The sequence below is a fragment of the Mesocricetus auratus genome, unplaced genomic scaffold, assembly GCF_017639785.1.
Source record: "Mesocricetus auratus isolate SY011 unplaced genomic scaffold, BCM_Maur_2.0 Super-Scaffold_6730, whole genome shotgun sequence".
Classification (NCBI taxonomy): domain Eukaryota; kingdom Metazoa; phylum Chordata; class Mammalia; order Rodentia; family Cricetidae; genus Mesocricetus; species Mesocricetus auratus.
In genome coordinates this window covers 71,386,410-71,400,433 of record NW_024429184.1, presented here as the reverse complement: position 1 = coordinate 71,400,433, position 14,024 = coordinate 71,386,410, and positions in this window count along the sequence as shown.

Below are 14,024 nucleotides of genomic sequence, written 5' to 3'. Positions count from 1 at the left end.
CCCCAGGTGAGACTCCTAGCAATAGTGGATACATGGCCTGAACTGGCCTTCTCCTGTAAGTAGATTGATGACTACCCCAATTGTCATCAGAGAACCTTCATCTAGTAACTGGTGGAAGCAGATGCAGAGATCCAGAGCCAAGCACTGGATCAAACTCTAGGAATCCGGTTGAAGAGAGGGAAAAAGTATTTTATGATCCAGGGGAATCATGACAGGGTAACCCACAGAGACAACAAACTTTGGCTCACAGACACTGGATGGGCAGTTAAGGAACCTGAATAGGACCAGCCTTGGCCATCTACATATGTGTGATATTTTTGTAGCTTAGTCTACTTGTGGGACTCATACCAGTGGCCATGGGGCCTGTTCCTGACACATTGGCAGGTCTTTGGTAATCTATTCCTCATACTGGGTTGCTTAACCAAGCCTTAATATGAGGGGATGAGCTTAATCCTAGCTCAACTTGATATGCCATGCTTTGTTGACACTCAAAGGAGGCCTGTCCATTTTTGAACAGAAACAAAAGAGGAGTAGGTTGGGAGGTGGCAGAAGGGAAGTGGTGGGAGGGAATGGGAACAGGAATGAACAAATGAATTTTTCAAGATCCAGTACAAGGCTTCCATCTACCTTCTAGGTTGAAGAGCTGTCATATTCATACCTTTAGCTATGCCAGCTTAAAATGATCTCAACAGGCTTTGCTAAATGTTAATACTCCTTCAGAATGGAGATGATGAACAGCCATCATGCTATTTTTTTTAAGTCTATGTGACTAGAATATGTCCTCATATACACTGAGAAAAGACTTCAATGTAACTGTTTCTGGGTCACTCATACTCATGACTAACTCCTTCCAATTCTCAGTAAGTAAGCCCAAGGAACTTACAGGTTTCACAGGGAAAATGTTGATGAAGTTTAACTTCTTTGGTTTGTCATTGGGACCTATCAAAGAGGGTATAGACATTGCATAGTCCCTCTGTTCCCCAGGGAGAAAATTTTTACAACACACAAATTCATTTGTTGATGCTACTGTGTTTCATTACCCTTACTTAGGAAAGAAAAAAATTGTTAGGAGAATTTAAGGGTGGAAATTGTTTTAGTAAAGAAGGATTTATTTATGAAGATTCAGATTGATGGATGTTTCCAGAATGGAAAACAAACAACTAGAAAGATTTTGCAGGTTCAGAGGTTCTGAGTAAGTTATTTAAAATATGTAGAGGATTAGACTTAAAGATAACATATGATATTAAAATTTCTAAGGTATAAATCAACAGTTGCAAGATGCATAAAATTCATGTCAAATCAAGGTTTATTTTGAAATATTAGGCTATTGAGATGGTATACAGTTATTAAAAATACTATGCTGGTATAACTGATACTTTTGGTGTCTAATAACTATAATTGGAGATCAATATGATCAGAGGCCCTAAAGGGGAGAACATTTTACCCCTCTTCCTCCATGTTCAAGGAGGTCCCAGTGGATTGTTGGCCATCATTAGTACTATCCTGCAGCTGTTTAAAATCCCCCATTCTCTTGTTCAAGGAGGCCATGGGGACATCATTCAATGAACTCCAAGGTTTTGTATGATACAAATGTTACATCACATATTTCAATGATATTGTCATCACATGGATGTCTTGCATTCTGGTTTCTTAGAGGGAACCTCCTCTGAGGCATTCTAACTGTTGCCCTTTATACACCATGTTTTTTTGTTGTTGTTACCTTGAGTCACTTAAAAGAAATCTTCAACCCTAACCCCCTTAAAGTAGTTCAGGTGACCTCTGAAAATGGGACTAATGGGCCATGGGCTATCAACTTCACTCCATCTTCTTGCCATTTTAAGCATTTTCTCAGGATTCAGAACTAAACATCTTGCCTAAAGGCTTCTAAAGGCATCATCAGCTCTCATAAAACCTTAACAGAATTTCAGGTCAGCCTAACATCCTTTCAGTGTCACCTTGATTCTTTGACTGCTGCAGTGCTCTTAAAGAGGTGTAGACCTGCCTACTGCTAAGGAGAAGATTCCTGCATGCCCCGAGCAATGATACTGCATCCATGCCAACAAATCCAAAGTGGTTTGAGATGGGGCACAAATATCCAGAGGCCAGACAAATATTCAATACTATACCTCCTCTTATGGATGGCCATTTGGTCCCCTCCTACTCTGGCTCCTCCCCTTGAGCTCTCCCATTTTCCTTATCTTCATACTTGTGATTTTACCCTGTCTTTTTAAATGCATTATTTACTGGATCTACCTCCCCTAAACTAACATCCAAACAGGCATGTTCCACACAAGTTCTCCCAGTGGCTCCCCCCTACAACAGCTTTATTTGTCCCTGATTCACTAGCAAGAAGACCTTTTGGATACTGTGATGGAGGAGCTCTGGATAATGGCAAGTTACTGTGTTTCTCCATTTATCAAGACTACTGTCATCCTTCCCATTTGGATTTGACACCTCTGCCAAATACCCACAGCCTGTCAGGGTACAATACAACTCGATCCCTTGTCTTAGGAGGGAGTCCCTATCTGTGGATACCCACCTTCTCTTACTGACTCTGTCTCTCCCACTTTTAGTCCCCCTGCATTTCCACATTCCTGAGAAATGTCTCTCAGTTTCACTACATAGCCAAATCATCCATTTTTAGTCTTCAAATGATTATTCTACAGAGGTTTCTCCAGGAGTGCATGATAGCAATTGCATGATCCTCCCCAGGTGGTCAAGTTGAAACGCTCCTCCTGCTAAATGAAATCAAATTGACCTATGACCCTTAGGTCCTGGGAAAGGAGCCTAGCACCTCCTATCATAAAACTTTTGTATTTCAAACACTATAAAATGTGAAAATTCTCAAAGAAAGGGAGATCTTTGAAATTATATATTGACAAGCCATACATCCAGATATTAGTAGATATTTAATGACTCAACAAGTCAACCTACTTTTAAAATTTGGACAAGATTCTTATTACACATTTTTCAAATAGCCAATGATCTAACAAAAAAGATATTCCAAATCATCAGTCCCCTAGGAAATACAAACTAAACCTGTAGCACAGCATGGGTCTAGAGGCAGTCACCAGAGACCATACAAAATATGATTTCATTTATATCCAATGTTTTTAATAGACAAATGCTCATCAGACCTGGAGCAATTGATAAAAAATAACAGCATGGGGATGCAGGACTTTAGCTGTTGAGAATACTGGAAATGGATTTTAGTGATCGATGCACAACTCAAAATCCATTGAACCCAAGTAAATAAGGCAATTCTGAAGAAAGACAGTCACATCTCACTCTGCAGCATGGTGTCAGTTTTCTGGGAGGAGTTGTGGGCAGAGAACTGCAGGAGCCTATTTTGTACAGGGAGGCAGGTGTGTGTGTGTGTGTGTGTGTGTATGTGTGTGTGTGTGTGTGTGTGTGTAGTTGGAGCACTGAGCATGCATCCTGGTGAGAAAGGATACTGGAGGGATATATATGAGCAAGATTGTGAAAGGTATAAAATGCACTGCAGGGGTGCTCCCCTATTAAGCACAGAAGTAATATGATTTAGAGTCATCCCACCTAGAGCAAGACTAACACCAGTCAAGCAGGAGATAGGAAGACATGTGATCAGTGGGTTACTGATCAATGTGGGGTTTAAACATTTAGGGTCAGAGCTCTTCAATATGCCAATGTGACCAAGTCCTTATATACACAGTTCAATCAGATGTTAGCTACTCAATCACTACCTGCAAATACAAGGGACATTATCTCAGGTATTCAAAGCAGAAGTATCCTCTTCCTTCAGAACTATAATCCATGCATTGTGCCAAAAGTTAAAGGTGTCAAGATGGCCATCATCCATCATATGTGACAATCATTTCAGTTAAACTTACTTACATTGTGAAGTCTACCAGGCAAATTACAAAATTGTGTTGTGTATACATAAGTCATACATGGAAATTATCAACAAGTTTCCTGACTTTCATTTGTTTAATTCACTCTTTCTGGTTTTGAATTGGGATTTTAAAACTACAAAGTATTATGTATGCTAAAGGTGGTCATTCTGGAGCTAGTCAGACATCAATTACACAGGGCACTGACTGTGGCACTGAACCTAATGAGGTTCCCTGCAAGGATGCAGGAGCAACACATTTGCAGAGATGAATGAGACACCAAGGGGCCTCAAGAGCAAGATGGATGATTTGATTCCTATTAACTATTTGTAGCATTTCAGAAATAGCTGTTATACCCAGAAGAGGACAAAGTTCTATTTGTGATTAACCTATCACTCTTCCACTGAAATTATAATGAGTGGAGAGAGAAGACATGCTAACCGACCAATGTAATATCATCCCCTAATTTATATTTGTTCAATAAATCACTAATATGTGTCAGGTAAAACACAGCATGGTCCGACCTTTACAGATCCGATGATAGTAAATTGAATGATTTGTAGAAAAGAAACAACCAGACAAGAGCTAAGTCTGCGACCTCGAGATACATGTCTGACAGGTTCTGGCGCCTTCTTTGACAGCCAAAAATCTCTAAGTGTATCCATGACTTAAAGACTCTTGCTGTACTGTCTCCTCATTTGGCGTCATGTGGGGCTCATGCAGATCTCAAGCTACTTTAAAGAGTTCAAACCTTGTAAATGTGACTTTGCACATGTGCCTCATCTGGATCATCTCATGAGCGGATCTCTTCCTTCAGACCCATGCCTTAGGTAATGTATGTGCTTTGATGACCTGTGTGATCTTGTGATACAACCTGCAAGACGATGTGTTCCTTAGCACCACATGGATCTTTCTGAAATTGTACTTGCTTAGGACTGCTCCCAGCAGTGGTGGAATTTGGAAAGCAGATGGTGATTCCCTCCTTTGATGTGTGACTTACTTGGGTTTTCCCAGGGAGACTTACCAAGCTAGTTTCCACATCACTCCTTCACTAGAGGCTGGAGCTACATTCTGATGCATGATTCTCCTGGATCCCCTTGTCCTTTGTTCCTTTTTTCCAGGTAGGGTTTTGGTACTTGTGTGTTAGAGCATCTGGACTCATGAGCTTGTCATGTATTTTTGTGGCATCATGCTTTGTTGTGTGCCTATTGCACACATGTCTGTTTGTAACAGCACACTATCTGGTTGATGTCTTCTCTCATGCCTGGTTTAAAATGCTTATCTTTCAATCTTCACTGTATTGCAGTGAATGCAATACTAGCATGTGCCAACTACTCAGTGGACTTACTATGAGGTATACTGGTAGTGCATGGCTGCAATCCAGCACTCAGAAAACAGTGGCATGTGGAGTTCCAGACCAGTCTAGGCTATGCAGCAAAATATTGCCTCAGAACATAAAAAAGGAAGAAAGAACAAAGGAAGGAAGGAGTCTTACTGAATAATAATAAAACCTTGAGAAACAAAATCAAATAAATTGTGAGACATCAGGTGTTTTGATGTCCTTGCTGATGGTACAGGGGGGTGAGGCAGGAGGACTACAAATTCAAGGCTTGCCCGTCCAAGCAACTTAAGATTCATTTCAAAATAAAGAGTATATATGTATATATGTGTTATATAATATATATATATGTATGCTATAAATGGATGAGAAATATAGCTCACTGATAAAGCCCTTGTCTTTCACTGGCCAAACTCTTGACTTAATCTTGCATTCAAAAAAATGGAGTTTTCATAACTCCCTTGAGATAATCCAAGAAGACAGTTTTCCTCCAAATTATTTATACTAGACATATATAATAACTAGCACAACAAAAGGCAGCTTTAGTCATGCACAGAATGATTTCTGCAAAAGCAATTTCTCCCCTCCCCTTCTCTACCCACTGCTGTTCTTATCCCCTGCCCCATTTCACATACTTTCTGCTCCAGAAGACCCAGTTAGAATCTTAGTTTGAATGTTTCTTAGTTATAGCACATTTGCTAGCTCTTAGTCTGCTTGAGAACTAGTTTTACTTTGTAAAATTTGGGTTAGGCATGAAATAATGATGAGAACAGCATCTGACTCACTAGTTATAGCACAACGAGCTTAAGATGTTTCTCAAATGGCTTAAAAACAAGAATTCTATGGACTAAATCGTATTAGTCTTTATATTACCAGAATTCCAGTTATTTGTAATCAAACTGCAATCACATTTCTAAAACTAATTCATTATTCATGTATTCACAAGTAAGGAAAATTTCAGTCTGGAGCTTGTGTGTCAACAATAAGAATGCATTTTTACCACATAATGAAGGCTAGATGATGAATTTACTTTTGATCATTATATGGTTTTAAGAACATGGTATGACTTGAATGTGCTTTCTTTATCCATGTAATCTAGTTTCCATCTCATTGCTTTGTTCTGAAATCAGATCACATAAATATCACCAAGAGTTAGAGTCTTTATGTGCTTTGTAGCCAGAAACGCCATTCCTATTTGAGGTCTAGAGTCTCCTAGAACCATCTCTAGTCTAGGTCCATGCTGCTTCCCCTAGGTATTGATGCTGCCTCCAAGAAAACATCATTAATTCTATGATTTGAATAACAATACAGCACTTACAGATCACAAGTGACATTTACATGCAATAACAAAACTCTTTTTATGTGTATCCCCATTGTCCATGCTTGGTGCCCCCAAAAGTCAGAAGAAGGTCTCAGATCCCATGGAACTAGAGTTACAAATGGTTATCAGATAACATGTGGTGCTGAGAACTGAAAACAGATCTTCTGTAAGAATCATGTGCATTTCTAACCACTCGGCCATCTTGCCTCCAAATCCACTTTGAAAGAACATAAATATAATGATGCAAATCTCTAAATTAAAAGCATAGATCCTAAGAAATAACAGATTCTTGGAGGTTGTTTATTGCCACATTCCAACACTCTGCCTTTCTTGTGACTCTGAGATGCTGGGAACTCAGTATTTTGTCACTGTCCCTAAATTGTCCTGGGAATGTTTTGATTAGGAGCATCAGTGGTCTCTGAACTTAATGACACACTGCTCTCTCAGGTTGTTTCCTCATGGGAGAAGGAAGGTGTGTGTGACAGGTGTCACAATAGACTGAGGTTGGTATTCTTATGACTTTATTCCAATGACAGGAACTCAGCTCCATCCCTACAGAACAAATAGCTGGCAACATTTGTCACATTCAGTCGAACAATGGTTAGTGGCTATTCCCTATGCTTTGATTTGCTTCTTGGAGTCACTCAGAATGATATGTTCTGCAAATATGGGTCCTCATGATGTGTTCTCACTGTTCCTTTTCTTAGGCTCAATAGACTCACGGAGCTCTGTCATGTTCTGAGCACCATGACTCACAGGTCTCTGTCATGTGTCTTTGGGAACATCTTGCTAGATATGCTTGGGTATAAAATGGCCTTCTGTGAACCAAATGCAGAGCTATGCACAACAGATAAAATAAATATGACCAGTCTCATTGACAACTCATCTATGGGGGCATGTGTTCCTTAGTGAGTACTTCATTGACTCCAGGCTGCAAGGAGGCTCAACATCATAGTCATAGGCAGCCACTGCTCATTTGCTTAGTCAGTCTTTGCTGTGAAGTTGCATCTCCTTGGCTCCTACGAGAGACCACATCCTGAGTCACAGCTGGGATCTTCATTTGAGAGCATAGCTATTTCTCAAGAGACTCCTAAGTTGCTTCCTAGCAGAGAACTGGCAATTCTTAGAAATTTTTTAAACAAACTAATACAGGTCTTTGTAAGTGAATTTCTTATATATGTTCAGCATAACTTACCCAGAGAAACATAGTTGTTAAAATATCACAGACCAAAAAATGCTACTGAAGTGTTTCTCTAATGGTGTCATGGACTGGTTTGAGAACTGGGTAGAACAAGAGGAAAAAATTCAAGTATTGAAGGAAATGAACAACTATTATGGAAGTCAAATGTCACAGAAGATCTCATTACTTTCACAGTATTCCTACATGGCACAATTTCAGATGTCATTCATGTCTCTGGCAATGTTGATCCTACTACAAAACATGTGTTGGATGTAGTCAGTTCATGGAGCCAATTATGATATTCAACATGAATAACCAATACTTGCTTAATTAAGTTGCACAAAGCAGATAAACCATTTGGAGCCACACCTATAATCACCTTTAGAATGAACTCACCTGCACATGGAAATATGAAAGAAATCATGGTTGTTTGCAAGAGTCTCAGCTTTACTAATTCACCTGACTACTTGGCATATTACTCTACTTAGGTTCGTTTTCTGTAAAACAAGGCCAGAAAACTTCTCTTATTTGAATTGTTATGAGGATTGAGTAATTGAAATATTTCAGCAAAATAGCTATTCAAATGTCTGGCAATAAAAATATTAAATTATAGATGGAAATGTGTGATGAACTTGCAAATAGCCAGCATTTTTGGCCAATAACATTCAGAATATTAAAGAAACTGTTATAGTCTCCAACCAAAGACCAGAAAAATGTCCCTGGAAATTGCCAATACATATCTTAAGAATTTTAAAAAAAATCACCAACACTAATACAAGAAGTGAATATTTGCTCTGTACTCTAAGTGTGTCACATTTGTTAATCTGACTTTAAATAATTCATTATACTACTGAACTCCTTCTAGAGATGCATGATACAGCAAGAATCAAATACATGCTGTTTACTTTAGCAATTGGATGATTTTCTTTGCCTGTGTGGTGCTTCTTAATTTTGCCTATTTAGTAATTTAATGATTAGGTGACTGTAGATTCATTTAGTAATACACTGAGTAGTTTATGAGTGACCTCTTGGGAATTGAACTTTCTCACTACCTCTTAAGTTTGCCTATCATTGCTTTTTATGTTAGAAAGCTAATTGTTTGGTATGAGCTTTTATTGCATATAACTATATACAACAACTGAAGAAAATGCTGAATTAAACAGACCATGGAGTGTTTCTTGAAGAAAATGCCCTCATGTGATATTAGAAATTGGGAAAGGAAATGGGATTCTTTAGGGACTCTCAGAGCAGTAGTCAAGGAGATTGAAAATGTGGGATGTGAATTGATCCTTTATTACATTTCCAGGGGCACAATGGGATGCCGTTTCTCTGCTGAGCCTCCATGATCAATCTATTCTAAGATGGCAAAATCTCACTATTGAGCAGGGCAATCATTTCATTTCCAGCAGAGAAAAATAAAGACAGCATTTGGAGACTGCTCCCATACAGATATAGTTTCCTCTGTGTTTCCCAGCCAGTGTTACAGGATAGTCAGAGTGAGCTCAGTCCCTCACCCCTGCATTAGAAAGCTCTGAACTGTTAGAAATACTTACTGTCTAAACTAATTCAAGAAATGTCTATCCTCACAAAACAGTTTATTACTAAGTCCTGTACCAAATCCTCTGCCTCCAGGCTGGCAAATAAGTTGTAAAAACAAATGTATGTGTCCTGTCTGATTCAGCCAGGCCAATTGGGAGGGCTTTCCTGTCAAAAGGAAGATTAGAGCAAGGACAGGATCTAAGGCCCTACAGTGCTTAGGAAGAACCCAGAAAACTGTCTGTGGATTCTTCTGTGATAGCTCCAGGAAATACAGTAATTTATGAAACAGCTGAGCATGAAGGCTCATGGCTCTAACCCCAGCATTTTGGAAATGGAGGCAAGAGGTTATCTATGAATTTGAGGCCAGCTTACCAGCTTAGTCTAGACAGTGAATTTTAGATCAACCTGGGTGCCTGGACTATGGAGTGAGAACTGTATGAGAGAGAGAGACAGACAGACAGACAGAGAGAGAGAGAGACAGACAGACAGACAGACAGACAGAGACAGAGAGACAGAGAGAGACAGAGACACAGAGAGAGAGACAGAGACACAGAAGGAGGGAGAGAGAGAGAGAGGCAGAGGGAGAGGGAGGAGAGATTTGTTATTACTTAGACTGGATAGGAGAAGAGGAAGAGGAGTCACATGTTAAATTATTTTAGCTGGATAGGGGGAATTCAGTTTGGCTGTTTTCTGTGAGGTGTCTGTTGGTGGTGCTGACTAACCTAGAAAGTTTTGTGGAGAGGGAAATCTCACAATTATGGTATATATGAGGCTAACAATCGTGGTCAGAATAGAATTCTAGAATTATTCACTGAATTGGGATTAGGCTACAGGAGTGTAGCTCCTGAAGTTAGGAGGGAGCATGAGCGAATCAGAGAGCAAGCAGATCTCAGAGGCCCAGGGAAAACCAGGGGTCAAGTAAATATTGTTCTGCTGCTTCCAAAGCTGCCAGGCTTCTGAGTATAACGGCTGTGTACTTGTGCCCCATTCGGAAATGTCGGCATCAGAGCCCCCGGAACTCTCAAATCTAACAAACAGAGGCACAAGGGGCTCAGGTAAGATTACTGCTTAGTGTTACTATTGTTGTGACAAAACACCATAACCAAAGTAAAGGAGAGGAAAGGGATTTTTGTGGCCTATGATTCCTCATCATAGTCCATCAATGAAGGAAAGCAGCACAGGAACTCAAACAGGACAGGAACCCGAATCAGGAGCTGATGCAGAGGCCATGAAGGAGTGCTGTTTACAGGCTTGCTCTCCAGGGTTTGCTCAGTCTGCTTTCTTATAGAACCCAGTTCTTATCCACCAAAGCCTAGGCCCACCTGAATAAATTACTAGTTAAGAAAATGCCCTGCAGGCTTGCCTACAGCCTGATCCCATGAGGAGTTTTTTTCAGTTGCGGCTCCCTCCTCTCCCATGAGTCTGTCTTGTGTTGAGTTGACATAGAAGTAGCCAGCACTCTGGATGATCACTCCAGATAGGTTCTTAGAGTGGAAACCAAAGCAAAGGGAGTGGTGTGTTGGGAAGAAGACATGATCTGGGATGGCTCTGAGAAAGTCAAGAGCAAAACCTCCAAAGCTGGGAGGAGGGAAGAGCCATTATGGTGGCTTGATTTTTAGCTCTGGGAGGCCAATTTTTATTTATTGCTTCTAGATCCTTTGGATGCTGTGCTTCTATTACTTTGAGCCCCCAGTTTGTGACAACATTATGATATCAGAGGAGTTAATTCAAAATTGCGCCTTGGTTTCTCCTTGTATATTCAGCATTTTGTAGCCCACTTACGAAACATAGTTTCGAAAAAGCAAGTCATAAATGAATGAATGAATGGGTAAATGGATACTGTACATAATTTATAAATATTTTTTTCTGATGCACAGTTCTTAAATCTAAAAAGCCAAAAAAAGCCCCTGGCTTTTGCACCGCTGGCACAGAGCACGTTTTCACTACGCCGAGTGTGGTAGGGACATCCCATGGAGACACAGTGTGAGCTGCTGCTCCATCTTCTTTCCTATTTATGATGGCACTAATGCCACTGTGAAGAATTTCTGAAGCCATCTGCATTGGCTAGCCAATTGGCAAAAACCTCAAAGACTACAGAGACTTGGGAAAGCTGCTGATTCTGTAGGCTACTTACCACTTCCCTTGGGCTTCAGCCTCCCAAAGAGACTTCGTTGCCTGCCTGGATATGAAACTTATCTCCCAAATGAACAGATAAAAACCTTTGTAATATATTAACTGAAATCAACAACACAAAACAAAAACCCTCTTCTTCACCAACATAAGGGCTGATAACATCTGAGACCTATGGGAAAGATTCCCCATCTGGTTGTAAGCTGTCTCTTTTATGTTTTCAACAATTCATTTTTTCAAAATGCCTTGTTTAAAACTTACTTTGGTCTGTTACTATAAAACTCTGTGGAATTGCTTCTTAGTTGGAGCACTGTATTTAGGGAGCCCTAAATATATGTGCCTGAGAAATGTCACTTATATTGTGCTTCAGAATAAACTATCTTTTATTCTTTCGAGGTGAGAGCTGTCTATTTGGTTAACAGTTATTGGCAGCCTGCTTGTCACTGAGGAACCTACTGGGTTGTTGGCAGGTACCAGCACAGGGTTCCCTTACTGCCCCCTGAGTGTAACCTCCTAGCATTGCACACGTAGGGAAAATCTGGTACTTATTTCTTGGGGCTTAGAACCTCCCTGATTTGTCTGGAAAATGGTTTATTGACTTTTGATTTCGTTAATCTCAAAAACTACCTTTGGTTTCAATATTTTTTCTGTGTTTTTCAATTTTTATCTTATTGATTTTCACTCTGGTCTTTTATTTTACTCTTCTGGTTTTTTGTGGGTTTTTGTTTTTGATTTTCTTTTTTTATTTCCTAAAATTAAAATGCTGGTAATTGATTTGATTTATTCCTAATTTCTTAAAGATATATTTTTATGAAACTAGTATTTAAATTTTTATATATGTGTACTGTATTTACTCCACTTCCCTCTCCCCACTCCTCTCTCAAATCCTGCTTCTACTCCCTCTCAAATTCATGCCTTCTTTTTATTTGATTATTTTTACACACACACACACACACACACACACACACACACACACGAATAGACATAAAAGCACTCACTGATGAGATTTTTTTAGTGTTGCTTGTATGTATATGTTTCTAGGGCTGACATCCCCAAGGAATAATAATTCTCCTTCCCTCCGCAGTTGTTAATTTCTTATAGCTCTTCATCTAGGTGTGGAGACCATGAGATTTCCCCCAACCACATTGTCATGTTGACTGGTGTTGCCAGTGTTCAGATCTTGTTTAGGCAACCATAATGTTAGGATTTCATGGGTATAGCTTCTCTGTCCTATGTAGAATACACAGTCTCATAGCAGACACCCTAAATCCCTGACCCTTACCATTTTGCCCTCTCTTCTTTCCCAAAGTTCCCTGAGCCTTTGGTGTATGGTTGTACTGCAGATGTAAAAGTTAGGACTAGGAATGCTACAGTCAGCTCTCTGTGTTTTGACTACTTGAGGCTTCTGCAATTGCTGTGGAATAATGCCTTTGTACACTATGAAGATTTGTTGCTGTGATTGGTTTAATAAACAAGCTGACTGGCCAGTAGTTGAACAGAATAATGCTAGGCATCAAAGTCAGACTACGAGCATGCCAGGAGGAAGAAGGGCAGAGTCTGGAGTTACCAGAAGTTGCAGAGGGCACAGGAGATGAATGTGCCATAGTAATAAAGGTACTGCCACAAGGCAGAGTGTAAATAAGGAATACGGGTTAGCTAAAAATGTAAGAGCTAGCTATTGGCAGAATATTTACAATGAATACAAGTCTCTGTATGGTTATTTGGGGAACAGAACAGTGGGGATGGAAAATTCAATTTATATACAATGGTCTCTCTCCATCTCTCCATTTTGACTAGTTGTGGTTTCTGCAGTGGTCTGTATGCTGTAGAAAAACTAGAACCTTCTTAACACAGGATTTTGCAAACTTCTTTTTAAGAATAGTTAGCATGCTCCACAAATTTGCATGTTATCTTTGTATTTTTACTCACCGCAAAAGTACATTTTAATATTCCTTTTGATTTCTTCTTTGGCTTATGAGCTCTTTAGAAGTGTTCTGTTTATTTTTTAAGTACTTGGGGATTTCCAGAGAATTGTTATTGATGTCTAGCTTCCTTTCATTATAGTCTGAGAGAATACTTTATATAACTAGAGTTCTTTATTGACATTTATTTGATGGCACAGAATATTACCAATCTTTGAAATATTCTCTATGCTCTTAAAATACTGTGTATTCTGCTGCCACCAGCTAAGATGTTCAGGAACTATTAAGTAGGTTTAGTTGGTGGAAAGGATTACACAGTGCTTCTGCACTTTTCTGATAATTCTATCATCCTCCTTTTTCTTTTTCAAGACAGGATTTCTTTGTGTAGCTGTGGCTGTCCTGAAACTCAGTCTGTAGACCAAGTTGGTCTTGAACTCACTGAGATCCACTTGCCTCTGCCTCCCAGGTGCTGGGATCAAAGGTGTGCGCCACCATTACCCAGGTGATTATTTTCTTCTCGATTGGGAGACTCCTGTTGGACTCTCAGGCTGACAGTTGTTCTTCAAAACATACTGCTTGAAAATTGGATCCGGTTTTGTTATCGCAGTATCGCTGTTTGCACAAATGTTTAGTATTATTATATCTTCATAATAAAATTACCTTTAGTTCAGTGAGCAAGATTCACTTTATTCCTGAAGATTGCAGCTTGGATTCTATCCTACTT